At 40.3% G+C, this 15,721-nt stretch overlaps 1 protein-coding gene across 5 annotated transcripts in view; it reads left to right on the plus strand.

Moving 5' to 3' along the window:
• Positions 1–15,721, plus strand: part of znf469 (zinc finger protein 469) — a 195,997-nt gene that overhangs the window by 34,082 nt on the left and 146,194 nt on the right. For 4 of the 5 annotated variants that reach the window (XM_020618542.1, XM_020618545.1, XM_020618541.1 and 1 more), the window contains one exon: positions 7,344–7,396. The gene's annotated coding sequence lies outside the window, so the exon portion shown is untranslated. Of the gene's footprint in view, positions 1–1,364; positions 1,376–7,343; positions 7,397–15,721 lie in introns of those variants that run through there. The other variant, XM_020618544.1, reaches the window with a different exon arrangement.

The following is a 15,721-nucleotide window of genomic DNA, read 5'->3' on the forward strand; positions in this document are numbered from 1 at the left end:
CCGGGAGGAGCTCAGAGTAGAACCGCTGCTCCTCCACATCGAGAGGAGCCAGCTGAGGTGGCTCGGGCATCTGTTTCGGATGCCTCCTGGGCGCCTTCCTAGGGAGGTGTTCCGGGCATGTCCCACCGGGAGGAGGCCTCAGGGAAGACCCAGGACACGCTGGAGGGACTATGTCTCTCGGCTGGCCTGGGAACGCCTTGGCATTCCCCCGGAGGAGCTGGAGAAAGTGTCTGAAGAGAGGGAAGTCTGGGCATCCTTGCTTAGACTGCTGTGCCCATGACATGGTTCCAGATAAGCGGAGGAAAATGGATGGATGGATAATGAAGTCCTTTAACGTTGCAGTCTACAAGCCAGTTTTTGACCTACTTCATGTAACACAGACTTAACTGTAGAAGAAGTGGTCATAGAGTCCCCACAGTATCACTCACTGGTTCATATTGAAGCAGATTTGAAGTTCATTTGTGGCTGCAGGACTTAGAACATGTCATTACGTAACATTACTTAAAAAGAAAATGACTGCAAACTAAACTCCATTAATTTTATTGTGTTACAATTATTACTTAGTATGTGGTTGTCCTCTTTTCAAACTGTCGAACAGATACATAACATTTTTATTTGCACCCAATGCTTCTTTGGTGCTCTTTATTTAGCTGACATTCATTGTGAATCTTTGTTCATATTAAGATCAAAAGGTGAATTTTGTTACAGTCATGTCAAAGCTAATTGATTAAACACCGATTAACAAAAAGACAAATAAATGACAGTAGTTGGGTCATCCATCCCTTATCTACACCTTCTTTATCTTTTCCTGGGTTGTAGGGTGCTGGACTCTCTTCCAGCTCACACTGGATGAAAGGCGGGGCAAACACCGGGCAGGTTGCTGGTCTATCATAGGGCTCATACACTTACGGACAGACTACCACTGACTCCTACATCTACGTCTATGGATTTTTGGAGGAAACCCACACAGTCATCGGAGGAATGTGCAAACTTGCAATTTCTGGATTTGTCCAGTTCTAGATTTGAAGTGAGGACCTTCTTGATGTGATACGACACGGCTAACCTCTGCACAGTGTACTGTATTGCTACTGTAGTATAAATCCTCTCAACTACAGAGAGATGCACTGTATAGTCATTGGTATTTCACAGACTAAAAAATGTAGCAGTTATCACTACATGTATAGATAATAACATAGATATAAACATTTACAAAATATAGGTGGACATTGCTGAAACACAACACAAGAAAACACTGGAAAACAATGCATCATAAACAGTGTCAATCCCATGAAACGTTTGGCTTTAGTGCCACCATTTTTGTTTTTTCTTGAGCCTGTATAGACCTCTACTCAACCACATCCCCTAACCTCAAACAGTGTGCTGTAACTCAGAAGCATTGTTTCAGACATGAGGCACACTCTTAATGTTGGCTCTGTGTCCAACCTGACCACTATACCAAATGCCTTCACTTCCCTCAGAGATACAATACATGTCACTGTCCAATTCCAGCACACACTCTTCCTAAAGCAAGTAAGCACATTTGCAGTGTACTTTTCACTCTAACCAGAACTACCCTGTTTCCTTTACTTTCCACTGAATTCTCCTTCTGTAGGCAGGAAAAAAAAAGAGCATTCTCGTCTCATAGGGCTTAAACCTTCCCATAAATTTAATTTCTTGGCAGAACATGTTGTAACTAAAAAGGAACCTCCACTTTTAGTGTTTTTTTTTGTGGGTGTTTCAGGGCCTGACAAAGTTTTAACTTGGCTGGGCTAAGTCGTTATGTCCAGTAGCTATGTGGGGAGTGGAAATGGGTTTGAGAGGGATGTCGGGTGAGCATGTGTTTTCCGCATTGGGGTGGAATAGTGGTCTCACTCGCCAAAGAGTGCTGTGGTCTAAAGAATGTGATACCACTATACCACTGCTTTGCTCTCACTAAATCACTGAACTACCTAGTTTGCACTAGAAGTATTCTGTGTATACTACAAAGCATACCAATTGAGTTTTAGGTAGTAGTAACCCCACCCCCCACCCCAATATGTCAACAGTTCTTTTCAAAATAACTGCTACTACTACTGATATTTTTATATGCGTAATCTCCCATCCCAGGTACAAAAACAGTAGTATTGTATATGTCTGGATTTTCATTCATTCTACCCCCAAAGTCTTGAGGGACGTGTGGTCGGTGTAGTGTAGGCCTCCTGATGTCTCTAGACCTGCTGGTGAAGGGATCTACTGTATAATAGGATAGGTTGTGGTGTGGCTTTTGTCAGTGTTTGTGTTCTGACTGCTGCAGTGTAGTTGCTCTTGCAGAAGTGCGATTTTGCCTCAGGCAGTCATGGTTACTAGTTTCAAGTACTACATCGATTTGAATTTCACAATAGTTTTGATTTAAGTTCTTGATGCTTCCTACAGATTTGCTGCACACATGAGCAGTTCATCATATGACTGGATAGCTCTGTTTAAATATTCTGTGCACTCTGTGATTGAATCTGTCATTTATAAATGCTGGGCTAGTCCAGATATTTGCTTTGACTTGCACATTTTGCCAATTTGAGATATGATAAGCATGTCGCTAGAGGATATACAGAATATTGACATTATTATGTGGATTGAAGCTGAATGACAGATGGGCCTAGAAGCATTGTGTGGGGAAAAAAGTGTTTGAAAGCATGTCAAGAATTTATGCACTATGTGTGTCCTTATGTGAAATAGCTTTACCCTTTATTGCCTGGATTCATAGTCATCATCATAAGCAGATGGTATTTTCACAGTCAGTATTGTAGCCTATAGAGGGATTGTATAATGGGTTGCAGTATGCCTTCCAAACAACTTTAATAATGTGATTTAGTGTCAAATAATGTGAAAATATCAGCTGCTTTGTGAAATGATTCAGCATGGCCTGAACTGACTGAAGTGCCTCTGTAAAAACCTTTTACCCTGAGGCTCTTTATCATAATTAATATGGATTATTTGTCAAAGATTTTTATAATAGTGCCCTTCTGCCAAAAGAATAGCCTGAAGTTGTTATGTTAATGTTATAATGGCTTTCTGTCCTGGGTCTACATACTGTATTTAGAGCTTCGTTCTCAGTGCTTGTTTGTACCATAAACTTTAAAGAAATACTTGCATGTGAGCTGTGCAGTAAAGCAGTGTCAAAGACTTTTGGGTCACTGCTGGGTTTTGGAATTAGTTTTCCTGATGCAGGTGGGACTGCAGTACACCAGGATAACAATTCAGAAAAAAAAAACCTGGATTCTGACCTAAGTCAAAACAGGAATAATAATATGTCATGCTGATTTAGTTATGGCTTCAGCAAGCTATAGGACTGGGATCATTTACTTACATTTTAGTCCAACCTTGGGATCACTTGAAGGGGATTTGATTTTTATCATGGCTCCTGTTCAGGTCGACACCCCTCACATGGACTTCTGACAGTGATTTTAGAAGGGACGATACTGAAATCTAATGCCCCGAGTGGCTAAAGTGTAGACAGTGTTTCAGATTATGCGCATACACTGTAATCCCTTATGTAAAATCTTGGCTAATAGAGTTTACCCTGATGACACTACCAGTGTTTTTGTTGTTACTTTTATAACATTAGTTCCTAAACCTGTTGCTGGGGCAGTATTTTGCTTTTTCTGTGGGCTCAACTTGAGTGTAAAGACTCCATGGTTTTGTGTATTTGTGTGCACATAATAAAGATATAGGGATATCAACAGAAAAAAGAGGGTTTGTGTGTGCCATCAGAAAATATGGAATTAATCATGGAACTTGCTCAGTGAGCAGTGATCTGTTTTCCATTGCCTTTCTAAATCCACTCCGTCTAATCACCTTTCTATCTTAATGTAAACCTATGACTAAAGCCAAGCATCACAAGGGTGCCTGGGTTTATGGGACACATGACAGCCAAACTTGAGTTCTAAGACTCAAAGCCAAAAAAAGTGGTTCTTTCCTACTGCATGCATTAATTCACCCCACCCCCCACCAACTACCTCACTCTCAGTAAATTTTATTTTCAGTTTCTTCAAGTGTGGTCTGAAGTTGTGAAACACAATGATGCCATTAAACATAGGGCAGATATTTCATTTCAAGTCTGGCCACTGTTTCATGCTTGGGGGCACTGAAAGTGCCATAAAAAAATTCAGTGACATCCATAAAATCATGCTTACTTCATATAACTGAAATAAATAATTGAATAAAATGTGATTTGTTGGATATATTTTTAGTAATACTTCATTTGCATCGTTTTAATATTTACACTCAGCTAGCAGATGATAAAAAATCTATAAACAAATGACAGAAGCAAGGCTGAGACTGAGTGACCTGGTGTAGAAAATTTGCAAAATGGAATGTAGAAGCATGAGAGAAGCTAGCAGCCAAGACAGCAAGAACTGTAAGTGGAACATCATCTCGATACTGATTTTTGGCCTGCTGTGCCAGAATAGATCAAGAACTGAATTAAATATTGCCTTGATGTTTGTAGTCCTTATTGTTCATGATGGATAAACAACATTACAGTAAATGTAATCTTTCCTAACCTCAGTCCTTGTTTTTTCCCCAAACCTAGCCCAACCCGACACTATTTCTAAAGCCCCGTTTCCACCAAAGCAACCTTTCCTGGGGAACAGCACCTTAGTTCCTCTACAAATACACATTTGTCAGTGTGCAATTTGTTTAATCTGGGCTTTGTTCCTGCTGTTAATTTTCAGACTTCCCACACTGTGATGCCTAAATGAAGAAGCCAAGGTAATTTCAATATTAAACGTCATACCTCCCACTTGAACAAAAAAAGTTGTGAAAAATGCAGAGGTCAGAGAGGACGCTTCTACTCTATTACCCTATTCTCATAAAAATAAGGGAAACGGCTGCTATTTTGGATCCTCTTAGAGATAATTAAATCTTTCCCAGCGAGAATGAGATATGCTCTGTTGATTGTGGCAGCCAGCTTGCAAAAAGCAAGAAACTAAGAATGTGTTGACACCTATCTTTCTGTGGCCATGGATTCTAAATCACTTTATGTCACTTCTTGTCTGGACTGTGATGCTCATTTGCATGCCAGTGATTCATTCCTCACTGCTGTCTTTGGTTTATGTAAATATGAATGGTAGTGAAAGGGTGAGAGTTGAGATGCCAGGCTCTGAGAACATTGGCTGTGTCTGTGAGTGTGGGTGTGTGATTGTGATAAACTCTGAAACCAGGAGTCCAGCGTTCGTCCATCTTGGCAGCAGACCTGTGATACTGAAGAGGGAAAGTAGCAGCAGCAGCACAACCAACCATTTGGTTTCTCTCACTGCTGGAAACAGGTCTTTTCCAATCTTTATTAGATCTGATTCATACTAGGCATGAAATATTGAACAACACAGGTTCATGACACTATACATGGGGGGCTAGCCAAATAAAAGTGCTGCAAACAGAATGACGGCACAAACTAAAGCCTGTACCGACCTCATGCTTTTATTGTCATGCCAGAAAACTGTCTTGATCCAGTGGGAGACTGTTTCTCATTCAATTATCTGTTCCATGCACTCCAAGACTTCATGCACAGCAGTTTCTGAGCAGGACCAGTCTTTCACAAACATGCGCATCTCCAGTACGCAGCCTATTCCCTATCAAAACAGGACTGCACAAGGTCTGTCTGGCACTTCTGTGTGCTATATAGAAATCTGTACAGTGTATATTAAGGCTCATTGTGTTTGAGGGATATTTAATACCCTAGAATTTCAGACACGTGTTATGATGTTTACCTCTCCTGGTTCAGTGCAATTGCTGCAGACAGGATACTCTAGATGTAGATCTTTTTGAATGTGTACAGGTGTTTCGGGTCCTTGTCTCAGCCACCAGTGTCCTTTTCTCTATACAACTGTAGCACCAGGCTTTTTGCCTCATGAAAAATGTTTTTTGGTAAATAACAGCTGTAGCTGTATTTTAAAACCAATCAGGAATAAATTGTGTTCTACTTTGTGTTTCCACATTATTTTGAGTGTGTTTTGTCAAACTGTTTCCTGCTAGTTCAACACAGCAGCTCATAATTGGTGTTATTTAAGAATTTGCATCATGACATCAGCATTGGGCAGGCCTGCTGACTGGCCACACAAGATGTAGATGTTGACATCACAGGAGGTTTCTTTTTATTTATTTTTTTAAAGCTGGTCTTCCTCTTTTCTCTTTTCTCTTCTCTTCTCCTCCTCATTTTTGGTTAGCCTGTGGGTTGCAGGCCAAACTGTAGCCTGCCATACCTGAACCAAAAAGCTATTTACTGCTACACTGGCTTGCAAAAGTGGGGATGTATGGCATGGTGTGGGTGCAGCCAATATTTCTCCATTTTCTTATTTTAATATGAGACATTTTCTCAATTTTAGCATTAGATATTAAATATCAGCTCAAGTTGAAGGTTGAGCGCAGGATGGATTGCACCATTAATCCAGATACCAAGCAGTAAATGTTTTTAGAATTGCTGGTGTTTTGCTTTGCCTTTATAATGGGCCAGTGAGATTCATATACAATTCAATATACCGTACATCAGTACTGTAGAAGCTATGCAGAAATAAATTGTGGAACATAAATGTTTTACAAGTTGATTTGTGTTTACTTGCCTCTTATTTTTGTTGATTTAAGTAATCTCTTACATTACATTAAACTCTGCCTTTCCCAAATTCAGGATTTTGTATCCTATCATGATCAAGATAGACAAGTATTTATTTATGTTACCTTTCATTTTCCCCAGCACCAGTGATTGCATTCAGGTTAGGCATCCTATGTAGCTGTACAGTACTTGCCAGACAAATCTAAACATGCTTGGATAGGTTTATGTTGATGGTTTATATGTTTGTTTATTGTGAGTCATTGACTACTGGCTGTAGAACAAATCAGCCCGCAGTACTAAGAAACAATTACCCGACTGTTTTATGACTGTTCTAAATTGTCACAGTTTCCACACCTTTAACATGTTCATCTCTTCTGCAAAATTCTGTCAAATGTTTAAGACTGCTGAAGATTACACCCACCTCCTGGTGAGACGTTTGTGACGAGATAGGAAAGAAACAAATTTTTTTTTTTCCCCAAATCAGTTTAAGAGGATTAAGGCTGTATCATTTGATAGCAGTGATCTTTATAGCCTCATGTGAAGAAGACCAGTGTACACAAGCTGCTAAGTGCAGTGATATTGCCACTATGCTTTGATCTCATTTCATTTTGCTTTTACACCATTAATGGATGAGGTAAATTTTATTTTACAGCTGCTGAAATTGGTGCTGTAGATTTCTGTAAATAGCCCGTGGATGACCCAGTTTATTGGCAGTGTCTAGCTACCTCTGCATAACATGATCTCCTTTTGTGTTTTCCAGCCCCAGTTTGAGCCCTGCCTCGTCTGATTTGCCTGAGACCAAAGACCACACTGGTATGAACTGAATGTTCCCCTGTTGAATTTTTGCATATATTTATTATAACTAAAATCAAACAGATATAGACCTACACACACTGTCTCGTTGTTAAAATAGGATTATAATTTTAATACTTAATTCCCATCACTCTCCACCTCCCACTATGTGTGACTCTAATGCTGTGATTTTAATTGCTTGGTCTTTGCTTTAATTACATGCAAGAGTTCTTTACCATGTGAACCACGCCACTGTTTTTCCAGCAGGATCTGGCAGCTTGTTTAAGTATGGACATGAGTTTTATTGGTCTGGACAATGCACAGATGATAAGTGAGCAGCCAGTGATCTGCTTTCAATGCAGCTCCATCAGGCTTGTAAAGAGAGCAGGGCTGGGACATCAGGCTATTGAAACAGATGCTTAGTGCATTTTCTGCTGCTTTGATCAACATTACAGGCCCCGATGGACCACAGCATGCTCCCTCACTGTTCTGCCTCCCTTCATTTCACCCTCACTGCTAATTGGTTCTGGTCTCTTCCTTTATTTCTGTCGACTACCGGACAGTGACCAGAAGATCAGTGCTCTGCAGACTGTAGCTGTGTGTTTTGACATGTGGGTGTTTGTGAGTGTGTGTGCTTGTGTGTGCTTGTGTGTACAGTGTGACTAAAACCTGCATGCTTGTCTATGCGTGTGTACGATTTGAAAAGGTCTTGTTTAGAGAAGATAGTGAGCCCTGGAGGCTTGTCAAACCCTAGCTGTTGGTGTCACAGTGAGGTCATTAAAGCCTCCCTTTTTTCCTGGAAACAGGCAGGCATGCAGACAGGTTGAGTGCATTGCTGCTCAGGTGGGCTGGGGGATTGACAGAGTAATGCTGTGCCAGGCTATGCAGTTTTGTGACATGTGCCTTGGACTCTGAGCTATTAGTGAGATGGGTAAATCAAGGAGTGGGTTTACTGAGCTTCTCTCTATCAGAACTATGCTGAACATGATATCTAGTGGGAAACTCCAAGAGCAGCTATGGTACAAGTTGGTGATGGGAAACAGAAAGGTAGGACATGAAGACAGAGAGATGATCATAAGCAGTCAGTCAGACAGATACATAAACACTTTCTGCTATCACTAAATCTGGCATGAGTGTTTTTGGCTTTTTAACCAGGCCTGAGGAGGAGGATGTGAAAAGGGCTAGTTGGACTGAGTGCAGGAGAGACGAGAGGGAGGTGTGGAGGCAAGTCTGGGTCTCAGTGGAAACTTGAATGAAATGGAAACTGGGCTAGAGGCCACTCAGCAGATCCACCTGAACCCTGCCAGAGCAATCAGCTATCAGGACCCATTTGCCCCCAAAGTAAATTCAGCAGGGGTTTGTAGGGATTTGGCATGGTTTTTGGCCTCTAATGTGGGGATATTGTGGTAAGTGAAGTCCTCTTGTTTTCTGGAGATTGTGCCAGAGCCTGTCTGCTTTTTAATGGGATCACAGTGGACGCCCGAGGAACCACCGCCAGGTGAAGTGATTCTGCTCTCTAACTTCCAGCTGTGTAAACACACACACACACACACAAACACGCAAACTTTCTTTACTGCTCCCTCACACATGCGCACAGACACATGTACTATTACTTCTAATAAAGTGCGTGCTGGCTCACATTGAGGGAAATGCTCGCTTTCTTCTTCTCCCTCAAATAAAAACAAAGCTCATTTTTCTGCTTTTAAGAAATTTCTTGGCCCTGTTAAAAACAATGAGTTACTTGAAAGATGTAAACAGATTTAACAAGAGCTGATGTTGTCTTTTCTCAGACTGGGAACATTCAAGGAAGCATGACAATGCCCTTCCTCTTTCACCCTCTCTGATACGTTTGCATTTTATTTTCACATATATATTTAGCCTTTGCTGTCAACATAAATCTATTTGTAACCTTTATTTTCTTCCTGTGCAATTTAGTCTATCATGCAACCTTATTAGACCTCAACATAGAGGTATGTACTGTAAATCTCACTTTACCCAGTTTTGGAATAGATGGTAGAAATGTTTATACTTACAAAGTGTATAGTTTTGTTTTTTTGGGATTTTGTAGCTTGATCATTTTAGGTTGCAGCTTTACTATGTGCAAAGAGGGAGGGAAGAAAAATGTCTGTGGCCAGTCAGTGGCTATACTGTTAAAGGCATTTGGACTTTAAAGCTGTTTTGTTTATATAACCAAACGAATGTCAAAAATCCCTTATGGCCTTTTGAAAAGCAGATGCCAGAGATTTTTGTCTTTGCATTTTATGGCTTAGGAGATTCTGACATTTCTTATGTGGCTGAATCTGTCCTCACTTTGTACGGGCCAAGCAGAGGTGATCTAAAAAGAGAAGTTTAGCTAGTTTAGTTAAAACCTACTTGTGTACAGCTCTTTCTCTCTCTGTTCTTTGGACAGAAATGGATGGTTATATTAATCTGTCCACTTTAACACCTTACAACCTTTAATAAATTATCTTTGAATGCTTGAAACATACAACTCCACATGTCAGTGTGGATCAAACCTGCAAGAATGTCTACTCTATACATTTAGATACTGGGACCTTTCTGTCACAAAAAAATTATGCTGATGCTCCTATTCAAAACAACTTACAGTAAAATTAGTTCTCTTCTTTCTCGGAACTTACAGTTTGAGTCTTGGGCAAGTGTGGGATATAAAGTGTATGATGTTACTGTGAAGCAGTCGACAAAAAACACTCAATTGTGTATGTAGTGCAATTTGGATATTAAAGACAAACTCACCATAAAGGTATAATACAGTATTAAATTAAACAGCTAACACTAAATTATAGTCCCAGACTAATTTTGCAGCCTCAGTGATGATTGCACTGCATGATTTCTCAGCTGTTTTACCATAAAAGTCTGCTCACAGTCTAAAAATGCTCCTTCTTAACAAGACATTCAGTTTCCCTTGCAGCAATGAGGGCAGATTTTTGATTAAACAAGGGAAATATTCTGCCATTTGGGTGAAATAATTCCACTTTCTATGGCAGATTACTGCACCAGTTCGTCTAAAGCCACACACACAGATCAGTCAGTGATGGCACTATTGCTCTCTGTGCTGCCATACTGATCTTCTGTAGGAGCAGAACAGCAATCATCCTAAGCTCAAAGGAGCCATAGGGCTGACAGACCTTATAACTAGATAGAGTATATTATACAGTATAAGTCCTGTGTCATATATCTTTCTCATTGTGTGAGCAAATGTTGGTGTTTTTGTGGGTGTGATGGTTTGATTATAACCAACCAGCCATGCTTTGCAGCTACAGGAGGGAGGTCTGACCTAGCTCCATCTCCATCTGACAATGGTAAGACCACAATGAGCCAAAAGTGAGAGTTTCTATTCTGCCCGAGGCATCGAGGTGTCGTTCTTAACTTGTGGTGTTAAGGTTGGTTTTCTGCAGCTAGTGTGCTGGCACGATGGAAATTTTTTTCATTGCAGAAAGTTTAATCCTTAGAAAAATTGTTTTTCCCAGTTGCGTAACTCTCAGAAAATAAGTAGTAATTTTGTTGAATACCATCACGTCCTTTTGCATGACCCCTCCAAAACAGAGTTTGTGCAACAATTGTGATTTAAATACAGAATGTCTGCAGAACTCAGACAATTATTTTGTTTTTCTACTAGGACAAAAGGGATTTAAATTGCTACTTAGAATTGCCATTTAAATGACTATTTAGAACAATGCCAAAGTTTTAACTCTGTGTAGGTGTGGATAAAACTTCTCAACATTTATACACGTTTTCCTTTTGGGTGTACCTGCAATGCAAAGCTTCATCAGGATTGTGCATTTTGAGACAACTTGCCAGTTCTTGCCCTCCCGGACTGCATTAGTTCATGTGTTAGGTCAGAGCTCAGCCTTATTGAAACTGTCAGGACTGCAGTGTGTTTGCTCAGCTGGATGACTAAGGCCTGCCCTTGGGATCACTCAGCAGCTGCCCCTTTGTGCCACCAAGCCTCCAAACATTCACTGCTGCTGTGCTTGATCCATATACACAAATCAGTGTAGAACGGTGCGGCAATATGCATATGACTTACAGGTGTGTTAGATATAGCTATGGTATAGCCAATGTGCCACACAGCACAATTGCATAGTGTAGTAGCATACAGTACCATATGCAGTTTTTGTAGCATACGTGCACATGCACTGAAGAAACCCATGACAGTCTAAAAATTGTGATTTTTCACACTGTATGAGTAAGGACTCGATTTGCCCTGACTTATGACTCCTGCTACAGTAACATTCAGGGTTTTCACTGTCACCGAGTGGCTTGCTGGATCAACGATGCAGTGAGTTGACAGGCAGCTGAGTGATATACTGTGTGTGTAAAAGTAAAGGGTGTTAAGTGGAACATGAGCCAACAGCAGTAAAAACCACAAACTATCTGACAAGATGTATTTTTACAACACCATATCCATCCTTGGCCTTAAAAGTAATGTGTGTGCATATGTGTGTGTGTGTGTGTGTGTGTGTGTGTGTGTGTGTGTGTGTGTGTGTGTGTGTGTGTGTGTGTGTGTGTGTGTGTGTGTGTGTGTGTGAGATCTAGCCTTATTGAGGGACCCCATGAGCTGATTTACTGTATGTGTAGATTTCATTCCATTCATTCTGTAATGCTGTGGGTTGCAGCAGGATTTGTTGACCAGCACAGTAAATCACACAGACAAATATGTTTCTTATAGGTCTGACATTATGAGCTACACACTGTATATATATATATGGCTGCTCAGCGTTCTGCTTGTAGTAAATGCCTTGCGAAAAGATTCTCAAAATATAGAATGAGACACGAACTGAAAACATGCATGATTGTGTGTCAGCACACAGATCTGTGTGCGTGTACCATGTGAGAAAGGGAGAGAGGTAGCCTTTATTGTGGAGATAGTGGATTCATTAAACTGTGTCTTGGTAATGGAGATAGATGTGGGATTAGGCAGACATAATGACATGCACTCTCCTGGAATGCTTCAGTAGCAGCTATCAGCGTGGAAAATGGAGTGATATGGAATTTTTTTGACAAGCTTTCATTTATATTCATAAGTGGATTCTAATGTGGAAAAATATGGAAGAGTGTCTTGCTAAGGGAAAATAAGAGTATTCTCTCATTTTTAGGCATCCCTAAACATATGTGAAAATATCTGTATAACGCAGTTTAGGACCAAATTTATGTGTGAACAGCTATGACCTCATAAGCTTGAAAAACAATAATAAAAGTGGCTTTTTTGTCCTGTGCTTAATTCTTTTGTACACTTTACTTAAGGTTGCTTCGATCTAGTGTGTTAATTTCATCTGGTATTTTTAGATTTAGTTCTGGTCTTAGTCCTGAAGCTTGGTGTTAGTTTTGTCATGTTTAGTTGTTGTTATTTTTATTCTTAATTAAATTTGAGTTGACTGGACATTTTAGTCAAAGGAAACCATAAACATTTTAGTCTAGTCTTTTTAATCATCAAAAGATTAGTTGACAGAAATGTTGTGGTTTGTACTCAAGACCAAGAATGAGCTTTGTAGCTACATTTCTAAATTATGTTCTGGATGAAAATGCATTTTCCATAATGAAGCCATTTTTAAAGGAGTCTGTGTTCAAGATTGGACCCGATCATTTCCTTGGCTTGCTGTGTGAGGGCCAGAGCATCAAGAAGGAGAAAAGGAAAATAAATGACTGATTTGTGTTTATCTAGGAATCAGAGTTTTGGAGAGGACTCATGTTCCTGCCCCCACCCTCCTGTTTAACACTCTGGACTGCCCCATTCTAACTCTGGATTGTACCCCATTCAGCTAGGAGTCTCTCAGTGCTCAGGTCACTGTGCCCCCATGCATTTATAGATGGAGCGCTCTCCTCCAGCCTTCTCAGCCTTCTTACTATTACATTTCCATGTCTGCTTCCTCTTCTTCCCCTACTCTCCCTCCTCTGGTTTGCTTCCTACCCATTGCTTCATCACTCTCTTCTGCACCCTCTGTACCCCAGGCTTTTGGGAAAGTACTCAATGAAAGCCTGGGCCATCTATCAATCAGGCCATTAAAAAGAAATTCAGAAACACACTGTACTTCTAACAGTAAAGCAATGAATCAATTTGTTTCTCATTACTCTGGGTTATTGTCAGTAGAACTGTGGAAGAAATGAAATGTTGTATGAACAGCAATCCAACATTGTCAAGGAACTACATGTACATACTTTATTAACACAGCTCATAGGCACCTCCTGGCTTTATTTCTCTTTTCTTAGGGTACTTTCAGTTTGGTTTGATCATACTGCAATTTGTGTGATTGATATTTGTCCACAAGCCATACCACCATGCAGCATGCTACCAGGTAGAGCATACAGTTAGTGTCTTGGTAAGCATTATGCCTTGTGCAATGAAATGCCCAGTGTACTGCAATAAAACACCAGTTATTTAACTTAAACGCACCTTATATAAAAATCCACACCACCCAAAAACATTTAATAGTAGTTTACTGAGCTGCAGTTCAGGTTAAGCCATTCATTAATGCACATTTCTGAATCCTTGGATGTGTACATTTTTGCCCTCACTATCCATTTCCTGCACCTTGCTTATGACATTGATGTGACTGGAGCTGTTATGTCAGCTAAATAACACATACTGAATATAGAGATTTACTTTTAAACTATTTCCAGTAGCTATGGTCTTCTCTACTGACATCCTAGGAATAGAAAGCAAACACTACCGGTGTGTACTGTAGGTGTGGGTGGGGGTCTGTCTTAGGGGGTTTAAATCTATTGCCCTTTGCTCCACATATTACTGCTGCTATGTAAAGGTCTGACTGCTCCAGTGCTTGCAGCAGTATATATGGTCCCAATTTTCTATTAGTTGTATTATGTATGTTCAGTGACAGTTACAGTATGAGGGGCCGTATAAGACATTATGTATTCTCGACGTTTCACACACATACATTTTCACTCTCACATGCATATATTCTCCTCACACATACATATATTCTACTTACACATACATATATTAATTCCTCCACTGAAAGGAGAATATATGTGTGTGTGAAAGGAAAATATATGTAAGTGAGAGGAGAATATATGTGTGTGCGTGCATGAGTATAGTGGAAACGGAAGCAGTATAGTGGAAAAGGAAGCAGTACTGTAGAAACGGCGGGAGATAATGCAATGTGATTGCGAAGCACAGGTAATGCACGTAAGTTCCGACAAGTATAGGCTTTATTCTATTATAAAGCCACGTACGGTTCTTTCAACCAGGAACTCAGAGAGACGAAGCGGACCACTTGAGTACCCCAGAGCTGCTCGCAGGCAGCCCGGAAGAAGCAAGACCCCGAACCTAGAAACCCATACAATATTAATCCCTCTGGGCTAGTCCCATCCTAGACAGGCCACGTCAAACCGTGACGGCACCTGATATGCCAGCTTGGCAGCTGAGCAGAGCAGTAGACAAAACATGAAGAAAATAATGTGTGTGAATGTTGATTATGTGGTGTGTATCTAAAAACACTGTAACACAACAATTCACATTAAGAAAAATATTATGGTTAATTTTACCGTCATAATAACATTTATCCCTGACTGCAGCCTTTCTCTGCTTTAACTAACCTTGCATTTAACAGCCTGAGGAAGACATCCTGGCTACACTAACATCTTCTAATACAACAGATCTCTGAATATCTATCTAACTAAGAAATAACCTAACACAAGCATAGACGGAGGAAATGAGGGACGAGTACTGCAGCAAGCCATTGGTGTTCTAAGAAATATTCTCGCTTCCCCCGAAACTGTAACGTCGTTGTCTTCCTCCGTTGTTCAACAAGCGACAGGCGATGTGGCCAGGGTAGCCCACAGCTCGGTGGAAAGTGAGATGAGAGAACTTTTCAGCCCTGGCAGCTCACAGCTCGGTTTTACTGAGCAGGCAGCTACACAAGGACAAGATGCAGGATTGCGACAGTCTTTGCGATATCAGACTCAGAAGCATTTTGGCAACTGGAGGTCCCGATCGAGGAAAAGGTAAGCAAAAAACATAAGACAAGTATAATACTAATTTTACAGTTGCTACATTGGTGTGAAAAATACTAACAAATTGACACCAAACTTTCAGAAACACACCAAACTTCATGTTAACTCAGTCACTTGGACTAAATAAAATGGTCGTGGAATTTTAGTTTAAGACATCCTTTTTCTGTTTCTGTTTTATGGTGAAAATACTTTTTAAATGCTGTTGTAGGATCCCAAAAATTCTGCATCTTAAACTTTTGCTATGTCTTAATGTGCACAGAATGCAATGACATATGTCTGCTTTATTTTGTAGGACCAAAATACATCACAATACGTTCAACAAAGATGTCGTCCTTCTTCCAAAGCCATCAAGCA

Source organism: Monopterus albus, unplaced genomic scaffold (assembly GCF_001952655.1).
Source record: "Monopterus albus unplaced genomic scaffold, M_albus_1.0 scaffold207.1, whole genome shotgun sequence".
Taxonomy (NCBI): Eukaryota; Metazoa; Chordata; class Actinopteri; order Synbranchiformes; family Synbranchidae; genus Monopterus; species Monopterus albus.